The 14,459-nt window shown below is 38.1% G+C and overlaps 1 long non-coding RNA gene across 1 annotated transcript; it reads left to right on the top strand.

Annotated features, from left to right (window-relative positions):
* Positions 1-6,758: 6,758 nt before the first annotated feature.
* Positions 6,759-14,208, top strand: LOC128635126 (uncharacterized). Its single transcript, XR_008398008.1, has 2 exons — positions 6,759-6,867; positions 12,828-14,208. It is a non-coding gene; the product is annotated as an uncharacterized LOC128635126 (long non-coding RNA).
* The last annotated feature ends 251 nt before the right edge of the window (positions 14,209-14,459 follow it).

Raw genomic sequence — 14,459 nt, 5'->3', positions numbered from 1 at the left:
TGCATGTTCTGTGCGTATTAATTAAATTCAATTGCTCAACTGAAGCTCTACATGTATTTAATATTGCACATTGAAGTGCATCCAGTAGGGGGCGACAGAACCTTAATAATGGCTCACATAATGTAAATGACTTCAAGCTTCCTTCAAGTGAACCCTGGAGGCCGGATAGATGGTTTCTAATATGGTTCATCTGGGAAGACATCTGAAGACACCTCACTCTACTCCACACACACACACACACACACACACACACACACACACACACACACACACACACACACACACACACCTATGAGCTTTGTCATCCATCTCAACACTAATTGTTTAATTGTCTATGCAGTGACGCATCTTTAAGTCACAGCCAGCCTCATTTCCTCAGTTTTCCCTGAGTAGGCATTACAATCCGATCCAACAAAAGAACAGTGGACGAAGTTGTCCATAAATTGTCAGGAACATTAAGCTTCTTATTGTTTACTTTTCTTCACTATCAATTTAACCATAATCTTTGTTTATGCTTAGGAATCCATAATTTTTTTGTGGTCCATATTGATAAATACAAAGTCAAAACTTACACATTAAGTGTGTGAGACTGAAGTGGTTATATGCACTGGACGTATATTAAACAACAAAAATTAAGTGTCCGAATACTTATTTCCCCTCACTCCTGCGTACGATGTGTTCACCTGACCTACACAGGTTTCTAAAACCATGTATAAAACCTGAAAATAAACTGAAAGTATTTAAGACTTTCCATAGCTGTTTATTAGCTGACTGACTGAGAACAGCAGTAACATTGTTAACTTAGTGCTGGAAGCTCTCAGTTCTACCATAGCCTGAATGCCCATCGATCACAATACGGGTTTTCTTTTATTAATCAAATTGCCGTGATCATGCTTGCCTGTTTCCTCTTTCAGGGTTGCTTTAAAATGAGATTAGAGCGGTCTTTGTTAATTGCTGTTTGGTAGAACTGTACAGTCATTGGAGCAAAACAAACAACGCCTACAATGTCTGGAAAATGAGCAAATTGGGAAAACTGAAATGTTACTAATGGGGAAAAAAGACCAGCATCTTCCTTGAATTCACATATTCAGATGTATACTTTGAACATGGCTATGCTACATAGATAGGAATATTTAAGCGTTTTTTTTTGTTTGTTTGTTTGTTTTTTGGTCTAATATCTCACGAGGAAGTTGAACGAGGATAAAGTGGTAATTTGACGAAGTGGGAGTTAAAGGTCAAACTAATTTAAAATAGCCCGGATTGCAACAAGCGTCAAAACTGCAGAGGCATCACGTCAAGTCAAATAATATCCATCTTGCTGAAACCCTGATTAGTTTCTCAAATAACCGCATACACCCGGAACAAAAGAATGTTAGCTAACCTTTGTTTTCCATCCTGAAAGACATTTCGGTGAAATCAATATTACATATATATGATTTAGCATGCGGATCTCCACAGCTTAACATGAGAGCTTACATTCTGATCAGCATACTTAATGAAAAGGATTTTTTTTTTTTAAAAAAAAGCCCCGACACGATCTTTTAGCTTATCTGATTAAAGTTGGCCCTTAAGCAAAAGCCAAATCACCAGCCATATTCAGACCAAATTACAGAAATAAAGAACCGCAAGCTGATAAACACTTGAGCTGAGAACTGAGAACCAGAGCGAGAGTGTGATGCCCCGTTGTCATATTATGGCAGTGTTAAGCAGGCCCTACAAGGCTAATTAACATTTAGCCTGACTACACGGCTGGTGGAAATGTCACCGTTTCCTGGATATTCTCTGGAGCCTCCATTTCAACCACACAAATGAGAAAATGAGCCACATCAGCTGGATTACTCACATCACTTGAACTTTAGACTTTGGGCTTTTTGCAATGAGAAGACAACAATAACTATAGAGTAAAAGAAAGAAGAAAAAAAATCGAGAAAGGAACTAAAGCAAATACTTAAACCCAGCTGTCAGCTACTGATAAAGTTTCATAGCACCGTGGTCTCTGTGTCTCAATTCTGAAGGTCTCCAGTCTGTGTCACGATGCTTCTGGTTAGCTACCAGGTTAGATAGAATTGTGTTGTTTTGAGGATTCCGAATCACCCCGCCTTTCACCCTCACTCTCTCTCTCGGTTCTTCTTCTTCTTTGCCTCTGGTAGAATAGACGTCTTCAGTTCTTATATCACTCGAACCTACGCAATAGATGTTTTGATTTGAATTGTGACCTGCTCCAATTGACATTTTATCATTCCTTATCAATATTTCTTTGTGTGTGTATGCTTTTTGTATCATTAAACTAAGAAGCTTTCACCGAATTATGCTGTCCGTGTGAATTTCTTCCCAAGCTCGGATGAGAGGAATCAGCCATTGGAAGGTCCAAATTCTAGTTCTGTGACTGGTGTCGGACAAGGACTTGACAGGTACTGACAGGGTTCGAATAAAAATGCAGGGTTTTATTGAACGAAGCAGGAAAATCCAAAAGGGCAAACCAAAATCAAAGTCAGTAGATCCAGTGATTAGACAGAAGTCAATACCAGAGCTAGGCAGAAATCAATACCAGAAAAGCTTGTATACTAACAAAAAGGTTCAGTAATGTCACTAATGGTAAGCTAGGAGCAATACTTTGCAAGTCCAGGGAACTAAAATGATGATCATGTGATGGATTATGTGCTCATAGGTGCAGTTGAATAAGATTCGACTGATTTTTGACTCACATTCCTGCCTATGTACACAAAGCTCCGCCTACGGTGGCTCAACTAGCGTTCTCGTGCGAACTAGAGTTAGCATTAGCAAGGACAGTCATGGCGCCACTTTCGAGTGCACTTGGTGATTCAACTGCTTGACAGCAAGTCATAACATTATAAAGCCGCGAAATTCTCGCCATTTCAGTCGGAGATGTGAGTGGAGTGAAGGAGCGTTGGGGAGTGTCTATAAAACCAGGCTCATGTAAACACAAACACGTACTCTGGGCCAGAAGACGGTTTTCAAAATGGGTTTTCTCAGCCACATAATACACTTCTGCATTAACATGCTAAAAAGAATTCTTTTTTAGTATGTTAGACATATTTTTCTAGGTTATTTGTACCAGTAAGAACTCAAATAAATCATCTATTGCACCTTTAAAGTGAGCTGTAAGAACAGCAGATGAGCACTTGACCAGCTTTTTCCTTTAAACCATGTTTATTTTCCTCAGAAATTCAAATTAAGCACATGAGTAACCCATCTCTGAATAACTTAGAGCAGACATATTTTGGGGAAAATGGTGTCGATTTCATTTTTAGTTATTTTTAGTCACACTACTCTTCTAAGTCTATTTTACTACCAATCTATTGTGTGTTTGTACTGTAGTTGCTAGACAGGTTCTTAAGCTTCAGCGAGCTCTCCATCATAATTCGTCTTTGTTTGGTAAGCGCTGAGTGTTTCGACACCTCGGGGTTGTTGTGTTGCGGTGCGTGGGTGTGTTATTGTCTCAGGACTGTTGTTCTGGCATTTTTAGAGAGCAGTGGCACAGAGTCAATCTCACAGAGAGAGAACTCGCCTCGAGGAGAATCGTACATCAGACCTCGTCCTGACGCTTCACGCTGCGGAAGTGACGTCGTCATGGACACCGGTACTACGTGGTGTTAAAGACATTATAACGACAGCTCATCACATCGGTGTTGGAACAACCCTAATTCCCAACTGCTTGTAATTGCACACATTTCCTATATACTGTTTCTGGTGCATGAAAGGACGTGAATTTGTGAAAAATCTTATTCTAGCGATTTTCTAAACAACTCATTTGATTAACAAATTCAATACTTATAACAGATATAGTAAAGGAAGTTGGACTTGGTTGCATCGGGAGGTTTAAGTAAGGACTAAAACACTTTATTTTTATTTTCAGTTATTAGTTTATTAAGTCGGACCTTTTATCCGTTTATAGTTACATTTAACGTTAGTTAGTTCCTGGTCTCACTTACGTTATAGCAGCTATAAACATTGGTTGCTCACCAGCTTCTCTGTTCTCTCTCTCTCTCTCTCTCTCTCTCTCTCTCTCTCTCTCTCTCTCTCTCTCTCTTTCTCTCTCTCGGTTAATAAGAGAGAAAAACGCAGCTTGTCATGCTACCGAAAAACTGAAAAGCGTAAACTCCTCCGTCGGTGGAAAAAAACGTCTCTTTGCAGAACACTTTGCTAAATAAAAAACATGCATACATTATAATCTGTTGTGAATAATCAATGTTCTTCGTTCTGTGAACGAGCTGCTACTATAGAAAAGATCACGTATAAATATATAAACCTGTCAGAGCTGCTGTTATAGATAAACGGATCGACACCTTCTGACCAATCAGCACTGTGGGTGTAAATGTTAATCGCCAGTTCAGTCAATTTAATGTCCTACTGAGAGCAACATACAGCAGGATGATGCGCTAATGCAGCTGTCACAATAAACACTGTTTTATAGCATGTAGTTACTGAAATAGAAACGTCTATTTCAGACGTCATTCCCCTACGTCCCTCACAGTGGATTCTACCATGCCTTAATTAACTCTCAGCTTCACTGTTGTGCAGACATAATCTTTTCTTCTTCTTCTTCTTCTTCTTCTTCTTCTTCTTCTTCTTCTTCTTCTCCTCTCTCTCTCTCTCTCTCTCTCTCTCTCTCTCTCTCTCTCTCTCTCTCTCTCTCTCTCTGATTCTCGATGTCTCTCACCCACACATTTAAACAATTCAGATCCTTTTCTATGAGTCTCAAACCTGAGTTCACGTGCATCCTTCCAATGTTGAAAAAAAGGACAATTAAAATCAAAAGTTCACGCGAGGTAAATGCAGTTGTTGTCTATATTTAATATTTAATGTTTAAACCACAACAGCTGATGATGCAGAAAAAAAGCCCAGAAAAACCATGAGGACAAAAGAACCGCAGCAGAGAAACCTCAGATGTAACACGCTGACATTATTTCATGGATTTATACTAGACCTCCTATACAATTTCATAATGTTGACTGGAGAATAATGTCAAAAAATAACAGAATTAAACGATATAAGGCGTAATTTTGCACATAATATTCACCCAAATGAGATAACTATTGAAAAATATTTAGCTATGATAGTTATAAGTTTGTGTAAGAGGTTTATGAATGTACGTTTTATTTCAAATGTCTGTTCTTTTGTTTCTATTGATGGTTTGTTTGGTTTTTTTTTTTTTTTTTCATTTTTAATGTCAACCTCAATAACAAAAACAAAGCCTGGCGATGCAATAAGGTGGTAAAGCCTAACTGCATATAAAGTAGGGATATTTTCCCTCATTTTATTTATGAAATAAATCAGTTCGCTCAACACAAAAGATTCTTCCAAGACGATGAATCGTTCTGCGCTCAAGGCCAGAGGGAGAGAAAAAAAAAATACAACAACCCCACAGTCAGGCAGCAGTTATACTCATGAGAAAAACAGCACCTCGGTGTAAACTCAGCACACAGAACGGATCAGACAGCGGTATGAACAGATAAAACATGTTTATTCAGTCATAAAGATGACTGCGGTGCATTTCCACATGGAGAAATGGGCTAATCCGACGTCGTAAACATGCCACAGACTTAATTCTGCTGCAGGGGGAAAGATATAGCTCCTGTTGGACAAAAGAAAGAAAAAAAAGAAAAAACCCACAGGAGGTGTGGATGAAATGTTGCTGATGGTGTGAGATGGTAAGAGAACCTGAAAGAAGAGATAATTGCAAACAAAATGAACATCATTGCTTGGGATATGGTGTGAGCATTTGATTACAGGGAAGCTGACTTTATACAGAACCAAGCACATGAGAGAAATCCTGTTTTAGGGTAAATTTGGATGAGCTAAGAGCTGTATTTATTTTTGTTTAATTTCATTTTTCGTTTTAAACAAGATTCAGCAGACACTTTTGATCAAAAATGAGGAAAAATTCAATCCAAAGACTTAGGGCTTTTTTTGCTTAACAGTGAGATTTGAACCGACAACCTTCTGCTCACGATGAAGCGATTTTTACGCCAGTAAATTAAACATTTATTCATTTAAAACCTCAATGAAAGACCAGTAAGCCTTACCTTGGTCTCCAAAAGGTACTTTATCCCGGTCAGGGTCGAGGTGAATCTCGGGAACACTGGGCGTGAGGCAGGAATACATCCTGGATGAGATGCAGTTTCATCACATTCGCAGCTAAGCTAATAAAACTAGCGGCATGTTTTTTGGGAGGTAGGAGGAAACCCGACAACCCAGAGGAAACCTACACGGACAAGTGGAGACACACGGTAACTCAGGCTGAGGATCGAACCTGGGACAAAGAAACTTTGCATTGTAAAGAACTGTGTGAAAAAACAAGCGTCAACGTTCTTCTGTATTACGTGCAATATTTTCATTGTCTAAACACTATAATAGCTTCTGTTTTGAATTGAAATGCTAAGACAGTAGTGAGAAACCACGGAAGAGAAAAGAGATGAGTAGATCGTTAACAGAAAATAAGATAAAAACCAGTAAATATGATGTTTAACCTCTGCAGCAGCTCTTTACTATAAGTAAGTGCATAAGTAACTCATGGTCTCGATACCAGCCTGTGAGCCTCTAGGGGGGGCTCTTGCACTCGTCTTTCTTGCTTTCATGCTCAGGTCCTCAAATGGTCATGTGAGTGAGTTCACCAGTCAAGACATCACGACTTTCTTTGCTTGGAGAGGTTTTTTTTTTTTTTTTTTTTTTTTTTTTACAACATCAGCGTCACCTTGGAATCAGCATCTAATCCTCCTACGAGTTCTGGAGTTCTTTAAAGCCATGTCAGAGTCATGGCTCAGAGAGATGGAGAGATGAAGAGATGAAGAGATGAAGAGATGCCCCAGGTCTGGAGAGGAGAGGAGAAAGGACAGGAAAGGAGAGGTGGGTGGTAAAGGTGATAAAGATGGTAAAGATGGAGCCACGGGGCAGACGTGTAACTGCGGGACAGGGGCATAAAGCCTCCTACAAGTGTAACAACATACAACTTCACTGTCAACACAAAAACACAACAATATACTGTACTGCTACTATAAAAAACCTGAAACCGGAGTGTAAAACTATACAAGTAACAATAATAAGATTAAAAATATATATACATTAATACACAGTATGAGGAGAAACCTGCATTTCAGTAGGTACTGTAAATACATGTACGTAGATAATTGCACAACAATACCATAAATCTTACACATAAATGTATTTATTTAATATCTAATTGCTTACAAGTGAGTTATGTGTTCATTTTTGTTTTTCAATATTAAACTTTTAAATATAATAGTAAATAAATGTTTTTTTTAAAAAGCACATTTTAATTTTTTTTAGAAAGCTATAACATACAGAAATGTTTAATATAGTACATATTTTTATAGAAATCTAAAAAACTAATTCATTTAGCTACTACTTTGGAAATCACATCAATACATTTATTCATTATACACTTCTTTCTTAATTTCTTTCTTAATATATCATTTCAAATAAACATATATCTATTATCTTGATCGAAATGAATGGAATAAAAAATAAACTGAAGCAGTAAGATAAATTTAGGATATGTTTATAAATTTGCGGTTTCTTCGTGCTAAAATCGCTGACTGCACATTTAATACTGTTGATGGCTATTTGTGTCTCGGTAAAGTGTTTATTTTGGTGGCATAATTTGGTGTTTTATTAGTCTGGATATCAGAATACTTAGAGGATATGATACAATCTCTTGCTCTTCGAGGTCTCACGGATGTTCTGGAAGTGTGTGTGTGTGTGTGTGTGTGTGTGTGTGTGTGTGTGTGAGCACCAGGACATGTGCCACCATGTGCATCTCAGATCGAGTGCTTAATATAAACAGCTGCGCTACTCTCAGAGCTGCTGTTATAGAAAACTAATCAACACCTTCTGACCAACCACGGTCGAGGATTCAACAGTGATATTCGATAACAATTTCAGTTCATAGGACTAATCCTGCTCTAGCTTGAGCCTTTCTTCTTAGCAAGTCGCATCCCACCATGCTGTCTTTTGACTATTTTCCCATAACCCCCCCCCCCCCCCCCCCAAGTGTTTGAATCCTTACTTATAGACTTCGTAGAGGTTACTGTTAAAACATCGCTCATTATCTGCTTACAGGGTCTGCCAGTATCCAAACAGAAAGTTATTCACACGGCTCTCTGACCTATTTTTTTTTTTTAAATCTCGGTGTGTTTCAGACGGGGTCGTATTCTTTCCCCTTGTGCTACCGTGGCGTGTGATTGAGAACGCGGCGGCTCTGTATAATACACCTGTTCCATTAGGTTTGTGCCTTTTCAGATCATCTCTTTCAGAAAGCACCTCTTTTTCGTGATTCAGTCTGACTTTGATAAGGTTCAAACTGATACACAGAGTGAGAGAGAGAGAGCGCAAATGAGTTACACCTTTCACACCTTTTCTTCTTTTCACGACTTGTGAGAGCTTTTTTGACTTGCCTTGAAAGGGATATCCATTAAGAACACAATGTCCTGAAGGACGTACGTAACTGGACCTTATTTTCTCTTTTTTCTGAGGATGCAGATTGAAAAATATCTTTCTGTCCTGCACTAATTGATACCGTGATTAGATAAGATAACGCGGCCATAATAGGGACAGTGGCATCTAAACAAAGCAGAGGCCAAATGTGATCTGAACGCAGACTTGAAATAAGTTAAAGCTCTAGAAAGAATAAAGAGAGTCGCTCTTTGCTAAAGGTAAATGCTGGAGTGGGACTGACGGTAAAGCTGTAGGACTCAGAGTTCAGTCTTGAGACATTTTCTGTATTGATGTGTCTCTGTCTCTGTACATTTGGTCTTTACAGTACCTGTGAGTTTATAACAGTAATGTTTGTGTTGTCTTTTCTTTTTGCATGGACAAAGTTTGAAAACAGTCAAATCACCGGTGCAACGAACAAATAAAGGCACTCAGTTGAAGTTTACACTTTGCTGGTTTTTGGTCTCAGTCTCGACTCGATCTTGATTTGGCCTCAACCCCGTCAATGCTGCGTTCAACTTAACTCAGAAGTAGCAAGTCAGAATTACATCGTTGTTGACCTCCGCGTTGGAGCAACAAAGGTGGAAACAAAGGCAACAAACACACCTCTGTTAACTGTGATGAGTGCTGTATATTTACTTCCTCAAAACAATGGGTCAGTGTTATAGAGTTAACAAGCGGATATTTAGACTTTTATGCTATCGATATAAAGAACACATAGTGGAACTCATTTAAAGATAAGAAGTCCCACTGTGTTTACTGTTGATGCTGTGAGTGGCCATGTTGACTTGACGTCACTTGCTGAACTCGGGTTTGACGAGACCTTCCTGAGTTTATGAGGAGGAATTCAACATTTTGAAGTATTTTCTTGGATTTTTCCTAATCAGAGGTTGAAAGTTGGGGACACGGTGCTTTAGTGGTTAGCATGTTTGCCTCGCACCTCCAGGGTTGGGGGTTCGACTCCCGCCTCTGCGCTATGTACGGGGAGCTTGCATGTTCTCCCCCTGCTTTGGGGGTTTCTTTTGGGTACTCCGGTTTCCTCCCCCAGTCCAAAGACATGCGTTGTAGGCTGATTAGCATTTCCAAATTGTCTGTAGTGTGTGAATGCGTGTGTGATTGTGCCCTGCGATAGGTTGGCAACCCGTCCAGGTTGTCCCCTGCCTAGTGACACAAGTTCCCTGGGATAGGCTCCAAGCTCCCCACGACCCTGTGTATTATAAGTGGTACAGAAAACGGAGGAATGGACCTGTTAGTTGAACGTGGCATTGGACTCTTGAATAGATCTTGGCTAGTCCTGGTCTTGGATTTGACATTGGTGGTCTTGATTACAACCCCATGTGAGCTTGAGAGAGAGAGAGAGGGAGAGAAAGAGAGAAAGGGAGGGAGAAAGAGAGAGAAAGGGAGGGAGAGAGAGAGAAAGGGAGGGAGAGAGAGAGAAAGTATTTCAGCAGGAAACACAGTCTATAGGAGGGGCGGCACTGAGCGTCCCAGAGTACAGAGTGTTCTTTAGCATATAGACCAGCTGTGTACAGAACATACACACACACACACACACACACACACTGTACTCCATGTCCCCCCACGTTGTCTTTGTCATTCTATGATTATTATTATATTATTATTATTATTATTATTTAGTCGCTTTGTCAGAATTCAAACGCTGCATTTTGCTATCAGAGATGTCATACAGAAAATAAATAGATGTTTGTGTCTTGCCAGTGCGAATGCATCCCGAGTGGATGGATATCTCTTTCAAGTCTAGTAAAATAAATCAATAAATAAAATTTTATTCTGTGTTACTTTGAGACATTTGAACTAAGATTTTGTTAATATTATACAAATCAGATATGATGCCATAAAGCAACTAATACAAACAATTTTGCAATTCACATGGTTCTCTGATATCAGATATTTTCTCTTTCTCTCTCTCGCTCTCTAACAGCGTCTGTTCCTGCCTGAGTTTCATTTCCATTCAAAAGTGTTTGGTTCACAAAAATATCCACAGTTTTATCTTTTCATGTGTTTTATTCTAGTATAAAATTACATTTTAGACAAAAAAACAACAACAACAACAACAACAAAAAACAGTATAATGTATAACTTATACAGTAATATATAGTACATGTTGGGTTCTTTTTTATTTGGAATATTAGGAAAGTTAGACAGGCCACACCCATAAGTAATCATCGCATTCACTACACGCCAGGGCTGCACGATTATGGCCAAAATGATAAATCATGATTATTTTTTGATCAATATTGAGATCATGATTTATCATGATTATTCATTGATTTTAGGGACAACATTTTTATTGCACTTTCATATTTAAATAAACAGACCGCTGCTTTCACCTCCATGTTGTGCTACATTCCTGATAACGTACAAATCTTTGCATCACATTAGACTGATTCTTAAAGTGAATCATCTCGTAGAAGCAACATATAAATAAAATTGTACCCAAAATATAGGATGAGTAAAAATCAAAATACCATCAACCAAATGAAAATATGCATCAAATATAACAATATGCAACCAAATGAAAACGTTCAGGCGTATACAGAAAAGGCAGTAACGGTGTTTACAGGAGGAGAGAGGCAGACAAATCACCCAATAGAGTGGTGATGCAGGGACAACGTCATTTTGTACCGGAACCCGGAAGTTATCATCACACCGGTTCCCTTGACAAAAACCCAATAAGATTGCCCCATAGGCTTTTGTATTATCGCAAAAAATAATCTCTGTGATCAACAGAAGTTTACAATACTAACATGTTTTGTCCATCAAGATCATTTTCACAAATTAACACAAATTTTATGTTAATAAAAGCCTAAATACAATCACCAGAAATAAAAAGCTAACTACATGCTATAAACGAAATACACCACAGTCGCTCGACTTCAACGTCTCCATCACCAAGCTTCCGACAAACTTTTCCAAACTTGATTTTAAAACATTTTCCACAATACAGATTTACTCTGTGGATGAACATGTTTTTTGGGGGGAATTGTACACAGCATACCTGAATCAGTTTATCTGAAAGTTTTTTCCTGTTCGGCGTGATGATGTTTAATGTCCCCGACAAACTCTGTAGTCCCATTTAGCAGCATGTTAGTGTTACCAGGGTTATTTAGTGACTTTCTACATGAGCATTTGTTATGATTTCTGTCCTGTCTCCACCCCTGAATTGTCATTGGTTGTTCCCGTATGTGTCATCATTAGTCTCAGCTGTTTTGTGTTCACGCTTAATTACGTTTGGTCATTTAAACTCCTCATGGCTCTTTGCTCGACGCGAAGTATTGTGTGAGTTTTCCCGCGTACTAAGCTTTTGTTTATAGTGTTGCGCTGTTCTCGACCTCGTTGTTTATGTCCATTTGCTGGTCACCTGACCTTTTGCCTGTTTTCAACCACGCTATTGTCTCATGTTTTGGATTCCTCTCTTCGTCTCTTCAATGAACCTCTTATCTGCACTTGCATCTGTCCTAAACCCTCATTATGTGACAGTTAGCAACCGCATTTTTCGATACACGTAAAAGCTTCTTTAAAAAAAATCATGAGTGAGGTTTTACTGGCGTATTTTATGTCCTAGAATAAACCGTGTAAAATATTTTGAGCTTGTGTTCACCACAGGCCTTATTTCAGGCTTTTAACCAAAATCCCATAAAAAATAAAAAACGATTGACTTCGAGACCATGGAACCGGAAGGGCTAAAATGCTAACTCTGTTTCCGGGTTTGGCGTTCTAAAATGATGTCATCCCTGCGCCACTCTTTGGTGACTGGCTGTAAGTTTAGGAAGTGCTTGATTTGATCTGCAGCGGAGTTTCCTCTGAGCCGAGGACGAACTTTCAACGTCAATATCGCAGTCGATCATGTTCATGTAATCGTTGGCAGGCAAAATCGTAATCGAGATCAATATTCGATTAATTGTGCTACTACCCGCTCACAAGAATGAAACATGGTGAGACATGACTTGTTACCTGCTAGTGTAAACTCACATATAGGGATCCAAGCACTGATCCTGAAATCCAGTTTTCCCTTTAATTTAGAATAATAATGGTGCAAATGCTATAAAAATTATTGCCTTTTGAGCACTTTGATGATAGCAGCCCTTTTGCTTTACAGTTTCTGTTTGCTATAACGATAATTATTTTTTACGTGGTTTATTCTGTTTTCCTTCACATAATCTTGTCTTTTTTAAGACATTACTTTCTTATTTTTAAAGCTATTTATTAAGGTATTTATGTTTTTTGCCATTTATAAATGTTTTAAAGCACTTGGAGCTCTATTTGAAATGCCTGGAACTATATAAATAACAGTTCTCATAATAATGAAGTTCAATGCGTCTCTTCATTCCAAGGACGGATAATCTCATCACGATCCTGATGCGTCGTGACCGCGTCGATTCTCTTCCCGCTGGTGTTTACAGGGTTGTCGACCCCCTGAACACGGTGACTGAACATGAAGGGCACACCAATTCAGCGCCAACACTGGCACAGCGTTCGAGCACGAAACAGCAAACCCGTGCCTCGGAGAATAAAAAGGTGCGACTGTGGAGTGTTACCATGGCAACAGGGCACTGACAAATTAGCAAACAATAAATAAACAAGTGAAAAAATAAATAACCAAGTACATAACTAATTTGGGCAAAGGTGTGGGTGGATCTTTAGAGGCTTGTATAACAAATAAATCAATAGTTAATTAAATTCAGAACTATTGTGTCATTTTAATTTGCTTTTGCTAGTTTGTTTTTCATTTTATGCAACAGCAATAATAATGATAATAATAAAATAATAATAATAATAATAATGTGATTGCCTATATCATCACGTTATATTATTAATATTGATATTAAAATGATTGTTTTTACTGTTGTATGCTTGTCGTCAATATTATTACTTCGATTTTTAAGCCTGCCATTAATTACATTAAAATCTTTTAACTTATAAACAAGTGCATGAACAGACCAGGGCAAAAGTTTACACACCCATAGGAATATATATCATTTACACAAAGCTGTTTAGCATGTTAAGAAAGAAACAGCGAGGTAGCCTATCACAAGTAATAAAAATTATTTTTAAAAAGTGGTGTATATTATAACAAAAAAACAAAACAAAAAACTAAGCTTGAAAAAATTAAATAATAAATAAATTAATATGTGGCAAAAGTTGACTAAAAGATCAGTTCAAATTCTCAAGTGTCAACTTTCAGTATACGTAAATTATGAAATTAATTAAGAGAGAAATGGGGGGGCGGGGTATGACGGTCCTGAGGTATGAATTTAAAGATTAAAGCAAGTACAAAACAGTTTTATTTAACTGTTCATTTATTTAGAAAAAAAAACAACTTTACATTAGAACAAATACTTCAGAAAAACCTTGAGTGTTTAATAGCATTTGCTACTAAATTAAAATTCTACTGACATGAAAATCGTGATAAAGTACATTAAGCCATGATTTTATGAACAGAAAAGAAATATCTGTAGGTGAAATGCCAAGTTCTCTGTTCACAGCAGTTCATATGAAATGTCTGGAATTTTCCGCCTTTTCCATTTAACCCACTGTGCTGGCTAGTTGTGTTTGACCTGCAAACGTTTCAGCAGAGGAGTTTTCTTCCTGGCATAAAGAAACGGCAGATTAGGACACGACGTGAAAAAATGTCAAACCATCAGCTTCTATTAAAGTAACACCAAAAAGGATATTTTTCAAAATAAAACTTTCCAGAACTATTGATCATCCAGGTCATGTGTGACGCTATAATTATTTATCTGTAACATAATATAGCTCAAATCTGCCATGCAGTTATAGAAAATGATCCCTGTTATTGATTATTTTCCTATAACAGTATGTTTTAACCCTGAGTGCGTTGTTCCTTACGTATTTCACACAATCCACGTCTTTGCCTGAAGATGAAACTGCGTAGATGGGTTTTTGCACTGGCGTTAAGAAATGTTTGATCTTCTTCTACATAATTCAGTTCGTCAGATGAGAGA

Source organism: Ictalurus punctatus, chromosome 15, assembly GCF_001660625.3.
Source record: "Ictalurus punctatus breed USDA103 chromosome 15, Coco_2.0, whole genome shotgun sequence".
NCBI lineage: Eukaryota > Metazoa > Chordata > Actinopteri > Siluriformes > Ictaluridae > Ictalurus > Ictalurus punctatus.
Note: the sequence above shows the minus strand (reverse complement) of the source record. Positions and strands in the feature narration are given on the sequence as shown.